The sequence below is a fragment of the Zingiber officinale genome, chromosome 7B (assembly GCF_018446385.1).
Source record: "Zingiber officinale cultivar Zhangliang chromosome 7B, Zo_v1.1, whole genome shotgun sequence".
NCBI lineage: Eukaryota > Viridiplantae > Streptophyta > Magnoliopsida > Zingiberales > Zingiberaceae > Zingiber > Zingiber officinale.
In genome coordinates this window covers 68,081,837-68,099,214 of record NC_055999.1, presented here as the reverse complement: position 1 = coordinate 68,099,214, position 17,378 = coordinate 68,081,837, and positions in this window count along the sequence as shown.

Sequence of the window (17,378 nt, the reverse complement as noted above, 5' to 3'; positions counted from 1 at the left end):
GTACTCCTATAAAATCAGGCTCAAAGACAGAGGCAAAAATACAACTCTCTGATCAAAAATCCTGTTCTGCAAACGACTTGTCCTCATCAGCTCAGCAAGCTACTGCATCCGGAACTGCCAACCTAAGCTTCATCTACAATTTACTTGTTGGTATATTTTAATTTCAGCTTGCATTGTAATTTCATTTAAGCAAGATAGTAGGGTGTTACTATCTTGCTCCATTATATGATCTACTTCTTTCCGAAGAATTTCGGAAAGAAGAGTTATAGTGTTTTTTTCCTATCGGTGCGGTCAAGGACCGCGGGCCTTCGAGTAGGAGTCGAGCTATGCTCCGAACGAAGTAAAAGAGCTTGTCCCTTTTCTTATTTCTGTTGGTGCAATCTTAGGTCAAGGTTGACCTGGTTGACCTGACTCGAGTTGACCTGACTCGAGTTGTATTTTGATGTTTGACTTAGGAAGATTGTCGGTGCAACCTTAGGTCAAGGTTGACCTAGTTGAGTTGCATGTTGATGTTTGACACTCGTGAGAGAGTTCTATTCTTGATGTGAGACAAGAATAGATGGTTGGGAGTTTATTGGTGCAACCGTAGGTCAAGGTTGACCTGGTTGACCTGATTCGGGAAAAAGTCCAAGCAGGGAGCTTGGCACGCGAAAAGTCCAAGTGTGGAGACTTGGCACGGGAAAAGTCCAAGTATGGAGACTTGGCAACTGGAAAAGTCCAAGTATGGAGACTTGGCACGGAGAAGTCCAAGCAGGGAGCTTGGCACGAGGGAAAGTCCTAACTGGGATGTTAGGCAGTTGGAAAGTCCTGGTGAGTGAAGCCAGGCAATGGGAAAGTCCTAACTGGGATGTTAGGCAGTTGGAAAGTCCTGGTGAGTGAAGCCAGGCAGTGGGAAAGTCCTAACTGGGATGTTAGGCGGTTGGAAAGTCCCGTGAGTGAAGCCGGGGAAAGTCCTAACTGGGATGTTAGGCGGTGTGGAAAGTCCAGTGAGTGAAGCCGAGGCGAAAGTCCTAACTGGGATGTTAGGCGGTTGGAAAGTCTGTGAGTGAAGCGAGCGGTGGGAAAGTCCTAAGCGGGATGTTAGGCGGTGTGGAAAGTCCAGTGAGTGAAGCCGGTGGGAAAGTCCTAACTGGGATGTTAGGCGGTTGGAAAGTCCGGTGAGTGAAGCCGAGCAATGGAAAGTCCTAACTGGGATGTTAGGCGGTTGGAAAGTCCTGGTGAGTGAAGCAGGCGTGGCAAAGTCCTAACAGGATGTTAGGCGGTGTGGAAATCCTGGTGAGTAAAGCCCGGTGAAAACCCTAGTGAGTGAAGTTAGGTGAAAGTCCCGGTGAGTGAAGCCGGCAAGGAAAATCCATATGGATCAAGGGTGATCGGACATCCGGTGATGGGAAGTCCAAGTAGGTCATAGGAGTGACCGGATACTTGGCACGGAGAGAAAAGTCTAAGTGGGTCAAAGGGATTGACCGGACACTTAGCGGGAGTCCTAGCAGGTCAAGGGAGTGACCGGATGCTAGGCGCAATGTACCAACAGTCAAGATTGACCGGATGTTGGTTTGGACTTGGTTTGGGCGAAAACCATGAGTTGGATCGATCCGGTGATCGATCCGGTGATCACTGAATATTCGATCGGTGCGGTGACCGATCGTATCGATAGCATCTTGTGTGATAACTGATCGATGTCGGTGACCGATCGTGAGTCGTCGAAGCGAGCGGGAGGCGCAGAGGGGCTGATCGGTCGGGACCGATCAACACAAAGCCTAATCGGTCCCTAGACCGATCAGAAGGTTCACAGAGAGGTATACCGGAGTTCTGATCGGTCCATGGACCGATCGGGGACGGAACAGAAGCTAAGTTCACGATCGGTCCACGTCGATCAGGTTCTAGCCGTTGCGAATGGCTAGTTTCTTCGCTGTTTCTTCTTCACGGTATAAAGGATCGAGGGCATCTTCGTGCTTGAACTCTCTTCTTCTCTTCTGCTGAAGATTTGTGGGTTGTGATAAGAGCTCTGTTTGAGTTCCTTCCAAAAAGCTTCGCGTAAGCTTCCACGACTGGAACAGCTGCTGCTGTTAGGGTTTTTGAAGCTGCTGTTTCATCCGGACTCCAGTCGACGAGAAAGCAAGATTGGTAGAGTGCTTGTGTATTCTTATTGTATTTCTTGCTTATTCTTTGTACTTGTACTCCTGTTTGCTGTTGCAAACAAGTGTGGCGAGGTTTCTCCACCCAGAAGGAGTTTTTATTAGCCGGTTTTCCAGGGACTCATCCACCGACGGATTGATTGGGTTCGTCCACCTTACGGACACGCCGAGGAGTAGGAGCATCATCTCCGAACCTCGTACATCGCTGTGTTAAGGTTTGATATTCTTCCTTTCGTTTCTAGTTTATTTTTCCGCTGCGCTAACGAATTGTAGGAAGAAACGAGCGATTTGGGGCGGCTATTCACACCTCCCTCTCTAGCCGAGTACGAACGATCCTAACAAGTGGTATCAGAGCGAGGTCGCTCTTCATCGGATCAACACCCGTGGGAGCAAAGCTAGAGATGGATCAACTCGGAGAAGACATCACCATTCCACCCTTCTACGATCGCGATGACTTCGCGTATTGGAAGGTAAGGATGAAGTATTTCCTTATGACTAACATTGAAAATTGGACTTGTGTACAATTAGGTTTCACTCTTCGATGGATAAAGAAGGAAAACCTCTTGAGAAGAAGAAGTGGACGAAGGAGCAAATCCACCAATCCACAATCAACGACGAGGTAATGAAAATATTTGAATTCTCATTACCTAACGATATATTGTGTAGGATAGATGGATAGAACAATGCCAAGGAGTTGTGGAACAACTTGGCTAAGTTCCATGAGGGGAACTCCACTTCAAGCCATGAAGAGGAGTCAAGTGAGCCAAGTAGCTCACATCATGGAGAAGAGGAATTAGAAGTTGAGGGCTACTCAACATCTAAGGAAGAAGAAGAGGAGAGTTCTTCTTCAAGAATGGAGCAAGAGGAAGAAGCTTCTATCTCCGGAAGGGATGAAGAAGAAAGCATACATCCCACCTCAACCCTAGGTAACTCAAGCATTTCAATTTCAAATAAATTACACATAATGTGCTTTGAGTGTAGGGAGTATGGACATTACAAGAGTAAATGTTCAAAGAGGGTTAGAAAGACTCCACCGGCACCAAAGGTCAAGGAAGCCGGAGTCCCAACACGCAAGGGCAAGGAGCACGTGGTGTGCTTCCAATGCAAGCGAAGGGGACATTATCGGAGCCAATGTCCGAGAGGGAGGCAATCTCACAAGGACAAGAGATCGAGCACATGTATAGGGGGAGCTAGGGCAAACCCTAAGGTAATCTCTAAGGCACATTCTTGCAATTCTAGTAGGATGCATGCTAGTAGCCTTATTGCTATTGTCAAGAATGATAAGCATGTTAATTATAGAAATCGATACACATGCTTAGGTGTCAAACATGTGAGCCTAGATAAGGATAACACTAGGAAAGCCAACCCTAGAATTAACTCATCTAAGGCTAAGGAAAATCTAGGTAGAAATCCCAAATCATCTAGACATATGCCTAGGAATACCTCAAAGAAAAATGATAAATTAAAGCTTGAGGTATTAGAGAAAGAAAATCAAGTCTTGAGGTCAAGACTTGACTCTCTAGAAAAGGCTCTTGGGGATTTGACTCTAGGGTTTAAGGGTCAAAAACCAATGTCCAAGGACAAGAAAGGTTTGGGTCACAAACCTAAGTCCCAAGTGGTCATGCCCACTTATCATAGTGTTCCATTCGATTATGGAACAAAACCTAGGGCTAGGAAGACCACCACCAAGGTCACAAGGGGAGTCACCCCTAGAGTTGATCTTGATGAGTCCCAAATGACCAAGGCTTCAAAGCCTAAGAGGGTCATTAGGAGGGTTGCTAGGGAAATCATCCCTAGTGAATATTTAGTGAACCCAATGAGCTCACATAGATATTGGGTTCCTAGGAGCATCTTCTCTATCCCATAGATGGGTTAGAGAGTGTCAACTCCAATTAGAAGGGTAGTTAACCCAACTTTGAGGAAATTGATAATGAGCTCACTCAAGGAGCATTTTCAAGGTTTTGATAACCTTTGAGAATGAAAAAGAATTATTATTTACTCCTTAAAGAGTAAATTATGCCATATTTGAAAAATATCGATTTTAATCTTATTTGGCACAATTTAAGAAAACCTAGAGAAATACCATAATTGGGACTTTGGTTTTCTCTTAGGGATATATGGGCAATCTAGGGTTAGATTTTAAGTTAGCTAAGGCTAAGGATACTTAGATAGGGAATTTAGGTATTTTATTTGTGCTAACTTACCATGATTGGTTGCCATATGCCATGCCATGACATCATATTTATTTTATTATCATTTGAAATGTCATGATAATGTCTAGGCTAGTTTATATGTCATGCTTTATTTAAGTTTTCAAACTTTATGCCATGACATCATGACATTGGCACATGTTTTTACTTATGATATCATTATATGTCATGTCATCATCTCTTGCATTATAATCAATGAAATTGATTTAAGGACAAACATATAATTTGATATTGAGATCAAATTGGTGTTTAGAAAATGCATGAGAACTTAGCCTAAGTTGACCTTAACCCATATCTCACATCAAATTGACTTGAATGTGGTTTGATACACTTTAGATGTGTGTGAGATATTAGGATCATGAATTAAGATCAAGGTGCATAGTTCTTGTACCTAGATGAGCCTAATTCAAGAAATGGAGGATCATAGGGAAAACTTGTGTACAAGTCATGTACATATAGTCCTAAGATTATGATCCTAAATTAAAGGGTTTAAAATCATTTCAAAATTGATTTGAAAAACCTTGATGAAGCTTTCCTAGTGATTGCATTCATTATTGAACATTGTGATACAAAGTTGAGTTAAACTTGAACTATTTCAAAGTTTTTGAACTTTGTATCAAGATTGAAAAATAGAAGTTATTTTCATAGAAAACTATTTTTCCATGATAGTGTATGATATGAGGAATGTATCATCAAAGTTTCGTAATTTTTGGAATTTTCTTGAATTTATTAGGAGTTTCTGATTTTCCGGAAGGGGAAATCAGAAGTTCTGATTTCAGTGGCTGGATCGGTCCGGGGACCGATCCAGGGAAGATCTGATCGGTCTGCGGACCGATCCAGAGTATTGTGGATCGGTCTGCAGACCGATCCAGTGAGTTCCAGTAGTAGCACGAGTGCGATCTGGTGAAGGGCTGATCGGTCTGGGGACCGATCAGGGCGTGCCGAATTTCTGATTTTTCAGCTGTTGTCTGAAATTTCAGCTGGAAGTTGGGTTTTGTGGATTTCTAAAGGTTTGGAACTCACAAAGACATTGTTGGTGCAATGGTCAAGGGGGAGTTAACCTTTAGGGGGAGTTTTACCTAATTGTCAAGGGGGAGTTGACTTTTAGGGGGAGTTTTTACTCTTTAAGACTTATGAGGATTAGTGATATGGGATTATCACTAAGTTGATTGTTGAGTTTAGTATCAAGGGGGAAATTAAGAGTTCCTATGAAAGGTATGAGACTTTCATTAGGAAGAAACTCTTGACCTTGATATCCTCCTTTTTCTTTTTGATGTGTGTCAAAAAGGGGAGAGTGTTCATTGGAGAATTATTGGAGAACCCAAGTTAGGTTATCGGGTTAACCTAAGCTAGGGGAAGAATGTCAAGGAATGTTCGAGGAAGAACATTGGAATTCTTTTTGATGTGTGTCAAAAAGGGGGAGAATTATTAGAGAACCCAAGTTAGGTTATCGGGTTAACCTAAGGGGAGAATGTCCAGAGAATGTTCAAGGAAAGAACATTGGACATTGGAAGATGGTTGGAAAACCTAAGTTAGGTTATCGGGTTAACCTAACTTGATTTTGGATTTTGTCAAACATCAAAAAGGGGGAGATTGTTGGTGCAATCTTAGGTCAAGGTTGACCTGGTTGACCTGACTCGAGTTGACCTGACTCGAGTTGTATTTTGATGTTTGACTTAGGAAGATTGTCGGTGCAACCTTAGGTCAAGGTTGACCTAGTTGAGTTGCATGTTGATGTTTGACACTCGTGAGAGAGTTCTATTCTTGATGTGAGACAAGAATAGATGGTTGGGAGTTTATTGGTGCAACCGTAGGTCAAGGTTGACCTGGTTGACCTGATTCGGGAAAAAGTCCAAGCAGGGAGCTTGGCACGCGAAAAGTCCAAGTGTGGAGACTTGGCACGGGAAAAGTCCAAGTATGGAGACTTGGCAACTGGAAAAGTCCAAGTATGGAGACTTGGCACGGAGAAGTCCAAGCAGGGAGCTTGGCACGAGGGAAAGTCCTAACTGGGATGTTAGGCAGTTGGAAAGTCCTGGTGAGTGAAGCCAGGCAGTGGGAAAGTCCTAACTGGGATGTTAGGCAGTTGGAAAGTCCTGGTGAGTGAAGCCAGACAATAAGAAAGTCCTAACTGGGATGTTAGGCAGTGTGAAAACCCTAGTGAGTGAAGCAGTGGGAAAGTCCTAACTGGGATGTTAGGCAGTGTGGAAAGTCCTGGTGAGTGAAGCCAGGCAGTGGGAAAGTCCTAACTGGGATGTTAGGCAGTTGGAAAGTCCTGGTGAGTGAAGCCAGGCAATGGGAAAGTCCTAACTGGGATGTTAGGCAGTTGGAAAGTCCTGGTGAGTGAAGCCAGGCAGTGGCAAAGTCCTAACAGGGATGTTAGGCAGTGTGGAAATCCTGGTGAGTAAAGCCAGGTGAAAACCCTAGTGAGTGAAGCTAGGTGAAAGTCCTGGTGAGTGAAGCCGGGCAAGGGAAAATCCATATGGATCAAGGGTGATCGGACATCTGGTGATGGGAAGTCCAAGTAGGTCATAGGAGTGACCGGATACTTGGTACGGAGAGAAAAGTCTAAGTGGGTCAAAGGGATTGACCGGACACTTAGCGGGGAGTCCTAGCAGGTCAAGGGAGTGACCGGATGCTAGGCGCAATGTACCAACAGGTCAAGATTGACCGGATGTTGGTTTGGACTTGGTTTGGGCGAAAACCATGAGCTGGATCGATCTGGTGATCGATCCAGTGATACCGCGAATATTCTGATCGGTCTGGTGACCGATCAGTAACACATCAGTAGCATATCAGTGATAACTGATCGTCCGGTGACCATCGTGAGTCGATCGAAGCGAACAGAGCGAGGGCGAGGGGGCCGATCGGTCGTGGACCGATCAGATAAAGCCCGATCGGTCCCAGCATCGATCAGAGTTCCTGATCGGTCCGTGGACCGATCAGAGGTTCTGATCGGTCCATGGACCGATCAGGGACTAAGGCTTTTTCCCGATCGGTCCACGCATCGATCAGGTTCTAACCGCTGCCGCGCTAGTTTCTTCATTGCTTCTTCTTCACGGTATAAAGGATCGAGGCATCTTCTGTGCGAACTCTCTTTCTTCCTTTCTATGTGTGCTGTGATAAGAGCTCTGTTTGAGTTCCTCCAAAGCTTTGCGTGAGCTTCCGGCTGAACCATCGTGTTTTTGAAGCTTTGTTTCATCCGGACTCCAGTCGACGAGAAAGCAAGATTGGTAGAGTGCTTGTGTATTCTTATTGTATTTCTTGCTTATTCTTTGTACTTGTACTCCTGTTTGCTGTTGCAAACAAGTGTGGCGAGGTTTCTCCACCCAGAAGGAGTTTTTATTAGCCGATTTTCCGGGGACTCTTCCACCGACGGATTGATTGGGTTCGTCCACCTTACGGACACGCCGAGGAGTAGGAGCATCATCTCCGAACCTCGTACATCGCTGTGTTAAGGTTTGATATTCTTCCTTTCGTTTCTAGTTTATTTTTCCGCTGCGCTAACGAATTATAGGAAGAAACGAGCGATTTGGGGCGGCTATTCACACCCCCCTCTCTAGCCGAGTACGAACGATCCTAACAATTTCTGCTGCACGACTTTGGTTTCAAAAGGTTAAAAGAAAAAGTTTTAAACGCGCGATATTCACCCCCTCCCCCCTATCGCTCCAAACGATCTATCAGGTCACAGTAGGTCATTGGGCCTTAGATCCTACACTGATTGGCACTAGTGCTAGTGGGAGATTGTTAGTTAGAGCCTTAGAGCCAATCATATGATGGTTGTTGTATGGACTCATTGTATCATATTCCTATATATATAAAGGCATTTGTTTTGGTTATTATACTTACTTATATTGGTGCCAAATAACTAAGTATAATAGCGTTCTTGAGTAGAAGGTTCTTATCTATATCAATCGATTGGTTGAATCGATAGTGAGATGATATAGAGAACACTACTCTTAATCATTCCTAGTCAAGTATTAACATTCAGGGACAATGCTAATGTGACGAGACTAGCATATAGGTCAACTCGATGACTTGATCTCATAAGTCATGGATATAGAGATATCAAGTTGACACATGGGTATGCATTGGAGAATGTATACTGAATGACCCGCCATAAGAAAGTATCATGGATCGTTACATGAGTGTCATATACTTTCTCATGTGGCTATTAGTATGACTATTAGTCCTTGGACCTGAAGTCACCATGGTTCCCTACATAAGGAGTTGCATACTTTGGCTTCGTCAAACGTCACCCGTAATTGGGTGGACTATAAAGGCGATTACTGGGTATGTAACAAATTGCTGAGGGATGTGAGTGATATAGATGGGATCTATCCCTCCTATATAACGGTAGTGACATCGTTATTCTTGATAGAGTGAGACCACTAAGTGCATGGTCATGCCCAAATGAGTCAATATGAGATATTGAGCTCATTTGATTATAGTGAGTCTACTTGGAGTTCAAGATTTAGATTGGTCAGAGGATGACACCGTCTATACCTCAAATTGATCAATCTAGATGTCAAGGATCGAAGGACATTTGTCATATATTGTGAAGAGTCACAATTAGTAGTCACAAAGGTGATGTTGGATCTCAACATTCTTGTAACTTGGGTAGTAATGATGTGTTGCTAGATACCGCTCATTACTTATTCTTCTAAATGGGGTTAGGAGCATTGCCAACGTTACAAGAACCTATAGGGTCACACACAAAGGGAAATTAGATAGAGATTAGGTTTATTTGATAAACCAAGAGGATTAGGTTCGTGTGATGAACCAAGTTGGATTAAGAGTAATCCAAATTAGACTAATTAAGTTGGACTCAATTTGATTCATGTGTTGAATGAGTCTAATTTAGATTATGACTCATTGAATCAATTTAATTCAATGAATACAGATTCATTAAATTAAGTTTGCATGAATCAAATGGTTGGATTTAATCAACCATGGGAGGTAAGAGGTCAAGTTTGACTTGACTTGAGAAGGAAGATTAAGAGTCAAGTTTGACTTGACCTTGACTTGACCATATGCCTTCATTAGATGACTTGGCATGAGGGCCGACCAATAATGATGTGCCACATCATCAAGACTACTTCATGGTATGCCACCTCATGAGGGAGACCAAGAGTTGTGACCCTTGGTATCCCATGGAGGTTACAAACCACCATAAAGTGGTTGCCCACTTAAAAGGTGAAATTAGTGCATTTGTGTGCTAATTCAAGGCAATTGATTTTCATCTTCTTCCTCCTCTCTTCTTGTTCTCCCTCTCCTCCACCTTGGCCGAAACCTTCTTGAGTGCTAGCACACTTAAGAGGTTTTTTCTCCACCTAATTGTTCGTGTGGATACATACAGAGGGGTGTTCACTTGACACCCTTGAGATCTGACATTTTCTTGGACGAGCGAGATAAGCGAAGGGATTCGCATCAAAGGTATAAATCTCTACCATGTAGATCTAGAGTAGTTCTATGTTAGAAAACATGTACATAATTTTTTTTTCCTTCGCACGGATCCGGTGGCATGGGACTTCGGGGTTTTCGCAACGCAAAAAGCGGTTTTTTGCGGCTCGAAAGTCCCAACATCCCCCGCTCTTGATTCGCCTGTGCGATTTCCGAGAGCGTTTGGAACAATGCCCGGTGGAATGGTATCGAGGCAAGCAGTGCCTCTCCATGGGTGTCGGTCGGCCCTTTGTTTTGTCCCAAGATGGAGAGCTATTCCGACCGTTCCTCGTGCGCCGCTTGACCCCCTGATACCGATGTTGCCTGCTACGCCAGTCGATCAGCTAGCGCCCTTTGTTGTTGTTGCTCGACTATCCTCTGGGTTCTAGCCTGTACGAGCATGTCAAGCTCCTCTTGTGAGCGTCACGGTGTGAAGTCGTCTAGCATCTTCCATTTTCTTGGCTCGGATACAGGTTACGTTCCCACATACGGCGCCAAATTTGATCCTGTCTGAGCGTCAAGGTGATGGATGCTAGGGGAAGTGGTGCTCCTGTCGACCGTTGGTGGACTCCGAGCTGGAGGATCCTACAATCACAGCAGTGTCAGTGCCGAGCCAGGGAGGGGTTCCCCGATGATGGTCCTCTGACGCTCAAGTCAGTCTCCGATGATGTGTAAGCAAGGAAGCGGAGAAACAGAGTAACAGTGTAGCTACAGTAGAAGTTATGCATCCCTCCGTCGAAGCTTGGGGCCCTTTATATAGGGCTCCGAGGGCGCGCGTGCATGCTACTTGAGGCATGCACGCTTCTCAAAGCTTTCCCTGAAAAGAAGACATGTCAGGAAAGCTGTAACACCCCACCCTCCTTACTACTAGTCTGTGAGGATGGGGCGCTACTCGACTACTAATTTTTCTTAACTAACTAATATTGCACACATGTAATTATCAATACATAAACTCTCTAAACATGCAACTGATAGCAGCGGAAAACATAAACAACCTATCTCTACATTCTACTCCAGCATATGAACACAACTAAAACTCAGATAATCTGAACATGCATGCAACCATTATACAACTCAGATAATAGGTCTAATGTGCATAACAATAAAAAGAAAGAATTCTAAATACATGGTAATCTTAATAAATTATTATGCTAAATCCCAAGGCTTCTATAGTCCAGGCATCACACATCCATCCGCACCTCCTTGTCGCCTTCCTTTGCTATAGCTTTTCCTTTCCTTTATCTGCAGTAAGAGGAAAATGCATCTATAAGCAAAATTGCTTAGAAAGCGCTATCTAACTCACAAAACTCGAATATGCATGTGAATATACTGAAATCTAAAAACAACTGAATGCTCAAAAGAAGATACTACTCATGCTCATCTAATAGCAAAAGAAACTTACTGAAATGCTCAACATGTAAAGCTAACCAGAACAACATGCTAGCATAAAAGAAACTAAATTTACTTAATTTTAAACTTATGTGAAGCTTGTTTTACTTGTTTAAAAACTTATAGTTTAATACTTCAAAATAATAATCAATCTTTTCTTGGGCCTAGGCTTAGTACCAAAGTGCGCTCCCTAATAGAAACTGGGGTAGCGACCCACCAATCCTACGAGGGTAAAGACCTCGGTCTTACCAGGGCCAAGACCTCGGAATTGGTCACCTGAATTTGTTTAATGACAACCTCGGAAGTCAGGTACTAGCCTTTGAAAAAAATAAAATACTTGTTATCTTTTATTACTTCTAATATATAATGTCTCAGCATTTTAACAAGCACTTTGTATGCCAAAATCCCTAAAGTCTTGACTTTGAGATCTACTTAAGGCCTTGACCTTTTTTTTTCTTTTGTTTATCTTTCTTATACTTGTTAATACCTCTAATAAAAGAATGCTTATTTAAAAACTGAAATGTTTAAACAAATTCTAACATTGAAATGCATAAACAAAAATCTGCATACTATGCTAATCAAAATTCTGTATACTATACTAACAAAATTCTGCACTTGTAAGCTTAATGAAATTTTGCACTTGTAAACTTAATAAAATATGCATTATAAACTTAATAAAATCTGCACTTGTAAGCTTAATAAAATCTGCACTTATAAACTTAATAAAATCTGCACTTGTAAGCTTAATAAAATCTGCAAATCTAATTAAGCTACTAAAGATCTAATTGGATCTTCCAATACTAAACCATCAAAACTGCAATGCTAAACAAATCAAAATCTGTAATGCTACACATAGCTATTCCACACTAAAAATTTGTTAAAGCTTGATACCTATGTAAAGCTTATACTTTTATAGAGCAATAGAGATCTTTAAGCATGTTGCAACATGATCTAAACTGGAATACTAAGCCAAAATCTCAAACTGAAAACTAAATCTGTATACTATACTAATCAAGATTCTGCATTCTATGCTACACAATTTCTGCATACTATGCAAACATAAATTCTGCACTATAATATTTAACCAAACTGCACTATAATCTTTTTTTAAAAAAACTGCACTATAAGTTCCACCAAAAATATGCACTACAAGTTCCACAAAAAATCTGCACTATAAATTCCACCAAAAATCTGCACTACAAGTTCCACCAAAAATCTGCACTATAAACTTAATTAAAATCTGCACTATAAGCTTAATTAAAATATGCACTATAAGCTTATATAAAAATCTGCACTATAAGCTTAATTAAAATCTGCACTATAGGCTTAATTAAAATCTACACTATAATCTTAAATAAAAATCTGCACTATAAGCTTAATTAAAATCTGCATAAAAATCTGAATTTCTAATTACAAGGGAAAAACAAATCTTGGATCTACTCTAAATTCCCAAGCAACCACAATCCTTTATAGCATATTCCGAAAACTAAAAGAAACACTAAATCAAAGCTCGAAACTACCCTTACCGCATGTGAGTAGCACTCACCTTGGCATTCTTGGACTCACTACCGAAGAAGAAGGCTCTTAGGGCTTCGGCAAAACTCAAGCTCTCGGCAACTTCTTCGCATATACTTGTTCTCCTCGCCAAGGTGATCGCGATGGTGGAGGAAGCCCTCGGATTTGGTCCTTGGTCGGCCGCCGGAAACGATGCCCTAGCTTCGGCTTTGTTTCCCGCCCGAGCACCGCCGTCGCGAGCGAGAGGAGAGGAGAGGATGGTTTAGGTCACGGGAAAAACAGAACATCAACTTATCCCTCTTTATTGTTGGGACCGAAAAGTAGCTAGAAGGGGGGGGGGGTGAATAGCTCGTCGCGATCTTCATGCTTGACATTGCTTGTTTCTTCAAAGATGTGCAGCGGAAAATACAAAGAAACAAACTACAACACTAACAAATGGATTTTACTTGGTATCCACCTCACAAGAGGTGACTAATCCAAGGATCCACACACTCACGCACCCTCCACTATGAAAACCCTCCTTTATGGTAACTACCAAAGGCGGAGAAGCCCTACAAGTTCACACTACAAGAAGAAAAGGAAAGGGAAACAAAATACAGCACAAGCTTACAATAAAACCCTAACCCTAGCTTTCTTCTTGCGCTGTAGATCCGCCTCTTGACTTGGAAAACCTCCAAGAACCTTCAAGAACTGGCGATCTGAACTTTTTGGAGAAGCTGTGGGAGCACTGTGATGATCGGAGATGAATCGGTGAAGTTCTACCGAAGGAAATGAACACCTGCGGCTTAAATCGACGCCAACGGTCGGATCCCGATCGATTGGATTGCTCCCAATCGATTGGGGAGGCTTTGGATCGATCCACGGATCGATCCAGAGCGTCTCTGTGCTTTCTGGAATAGCCTGGATCGATCGGTGGATCGATCCAGGGCTTATCGTGCATACACAGCAGCTCCCAATCGATCCACTGATCGATTGGGACCTCTGGATCGATCCACCGATCGATCCAGAGAGGTTCTGTTCGTGGGGACTCTCTGGATCGATCGGCCGATCGATCCAGATCTGCTGGATCGATCCACTGATCGATCCAGACCTGCTGGATCGATCCACTGATCGATCCAGATCTGCTGGATCAATCGGCTGATCAATCTAGATCTGCTGGATCAATCGGCTGATCAATCCAGATCTTGGTTTTTACCCAAAACCAAGTCCAAAGCCCCCTAAACCAACATCTAGTCAACCATGACTTGTTGGTACATAAGACCTAGCATCCGGTCACCCTTGACCAGCTAGGACTCTCTCACCAAGTGTTTGGTCAATCCCTTTGACCCACTTGGACTTTTCTCCTCTTGCCAAGTATCCGGTCAATCCTTTTGACCTACTTGGACTTTCACCAGATGTCTGGTCAACCTTGACCCATCTGGATTTTCCAATGCCAAGCATCCAGTCAATCCTTTGACCTACTTGCACTTCCAAACACCAGATGTCCGATCAGCCTTGATCCATCTGGATTTTCCCCGTACCTGGCTTCACTCACCAGGACTTCCAACTGCCTAGCTTCACTCACTAGGACTTTCACCTGGCTTCACTCACCAGGATTTTCTCATCTGCCTGGCTTCACTCACTAGGACTTTCCTCTGCCTGGCTTCACTCACCAGGACTTTCACCTAGCTTCACTCACTAGGTCTTTCCTTCTGCCTGACTTCACTCACCAGGTCTTTCACCTGGCTTCACTCACCAGGATTTTCTTACTGCCTAACATCCCAGTTAGGACTTCCCAGTCAAGTATCCGGTCAACCTTGACCTACTTGACTCTTTTTCATCCAACCTGATCAGACCTTGATCAGAGGGGAATTGCACCAGACAATCTCTCCAAATGCACAACTGTATTGTCAAATATCGAAACTCAAACCAAGACTCAAGCTTGGTCAACCAGGTCAGCCTTGACCTGAGGGATATTGCACCAACAATCTCCCCCTTTTTGATGTTTGACAATAACACATTTAAGTTAGGCTAATCCCATAGCCTCAACCCTCTTCATGCCACTAGGTAATGAAGATATAAGTTAAACCCTTCATTCTCCTCCTAAGAGGGCAAACTCCCTCTTGGTAATGAAGTCCTAACTTAAATCCTTCATTCTCCCCCTATTGACACACATCAACAATGCCCTATCTTTGGGCACACTTCAACAAATTCACTTGTTGAATAATCTCCCCTTTGAGACTCTCCCCCTGAAGAGTTGCTCATCATTGTTCACAACTTCACTCGTTGTGATCAACACGATAATGAAAGTCCCGTACCCTTCATTATCCTTAACCCTACATTCTCGCATTAATGTAGTCAAATGCCCATCCTTGAGTATTTTTAACTTAAACCACTTGAACAATGAGAATATCCACTCCCCATTAAAGTTCAAACGCTCAACCTTGAGCATGTTCTGAAAAGAAGGTTAACCACCTTCCAAGGTTCATGAAAAATAATTTTCATGTCTTTAAAGAGTCCCTCCCCCTAAAGACATGGTGGTAACTTCTGTGATTGCACCAACAATGACTTGAAATCCCTAAACCTTTAGGAAACCCAAATTAAGAAGTTTTGAGGTTCAAAAGTTCAAACTTTTAAGCAAACCTCAACCTTAACTTCTATTTAGTCTCCCTTAACCAATTCATCCTTATTTTCAACATGAAAACACCCTTTTCATGTATACAAATGTATTTTTAGGGGTTTGTAATGGTTACCTAGACTAAAATAGGTTCAAAATGTTGAAAATAAGCTTTCCCAGCCAAAATCAGCATCTTCGATCGATTGGAGTTAGGTTCCAATCGATTGAACCCTGTTGAATCGATCCACTGATCGATTCAGTCTTCTTGGATCGATCGACTAATCGATCCAGCGAGCTTCTGCTCGCGAGAAATGCCTTCTCAATCGATCGGCTGATCGATTGAGGCACTCCAATTGATCCACTGATCGATTGGAGTTCTGATAGTTGCTGAAATTCCATTTCAGTCAACTTCAGAAATCCCTAGAAAATTCTACAAAATTCCAAAAATCGTGAAAATTTATGTAGATATTATTTAGGGTATACTTTATCATTGAAAAATAATTTTCTATGAAAATACATCATATTTTCAAAGATTGACACAAACTTGAAAACTCGCATAAACTTTAGTGTTTTTCTTCAAGTTTGTGTCTAACTATTCAATGGTGATTACTATCAAAAGATAGCCTTCACCAAGGTTTTCCAAAATCATTTTAAAAACCTTTTCAAAACCAATATCCCATCATGTTCCTTGGGCTTAATGCACATGACTTGTACATTAGCTTTCCCAATGATGGGAAAACACATACTATGTGTTTTGATGAACTTAAAACTCAAAAGAATGCACTAAATCAACATTTTGAGTTTTGTTCATCATCCTAACATCTCACATGTATCTAATGTGCACTAAACCACATACAAGTCATCTTATAGGTCTTTGTGAGATGTAAAATTTGGTTTTGCCCTAATCTAGGGATCATGCATATCTATCTAGGCATTTTGTGGATATTGAACATCCATCTAGGATGTCACTTGTTGACACCACTTGTTGACTTGTTGATTAATGCCATTTGTCCTTAATTTTAAGGAAATGAACATAATGCATGATAATGTTATGGCATACATCAAAATGAAATAGCTTTCAAAATGAAGATTCCTATAATCACATGATGTATGTATGACATGACATGGTATTTTTGTATTTTTCATAATAAGACATGAATGCAAAATACAAAACTAAATATGATGCCATGGTATATAGTGAGCAAATAATCATGGCAAGGTTTAGAATAAATAAAATACCTAGATTACCTATCTAAGTATCCTTAATCTTAGCTAATCCTAAAACTTAAACCCCAGATTGCCCAAAGTGCTTCAAGAAAGTGTCAAAACCTAAATGGACATTTCTAATTCTCTTGATTAATTTATGCCAATTGAAATTAAGCTTATTCCTCAAATGTTGGCATATTTCATTTTTCCACAAGAGTAGCACTTTAAATTAAGGCTCAAATTGCCTTTAATTTCCTAAGAACATACCAAAATCCCAACTTGGTAGTTCTTATGATTTTCCAATATGTGCCATTTTAAAATAGAACCAAAACTTCTCAAATTTGGCACATTTTACTCTTTCAAAGAGTAAATCATAAATCTATTTCATTTTCAAAGGTTAATAATAACTTTGAAAATGCTCCTTGAGTGTCAATTTCTTCAAAGTTGGGTTAACTACCCTTCTTCTTAGAGTTGACACTCTCTAACCCATCTATGGGGTAGAGAAGATGCTCCTAGGAACCCAAAACCTATTGGTGCTCCTTGGATGCTCTAGGATTCACTAGGGATAACTTCCCTAGATACCTTCCTAGTGACCTTGTTTGGCTTCTTAGAAGCCTTGGTCACCTTCTCTAGGTCAACTCTAGGGATTGCTTCCCTTGTAACCTTATTTGTGACTTTCTTAGACTTCTTAGAAGTCTTAGTCACATTTGTCGTTGCAAAGATACTTCTAGGGATAACTTCCCTTGTATCCTTGACTTGACCTCTAGACTTAGGGTTGGTTCCATAGCTATATGGAACTCTATGGTAAGTAGGTGCGTCCTTTTTGATTTTAGGTTTGTATCCCAAACCTCTATGGCCCTTGGATGACCCTTATTGTCCTAAACCTAG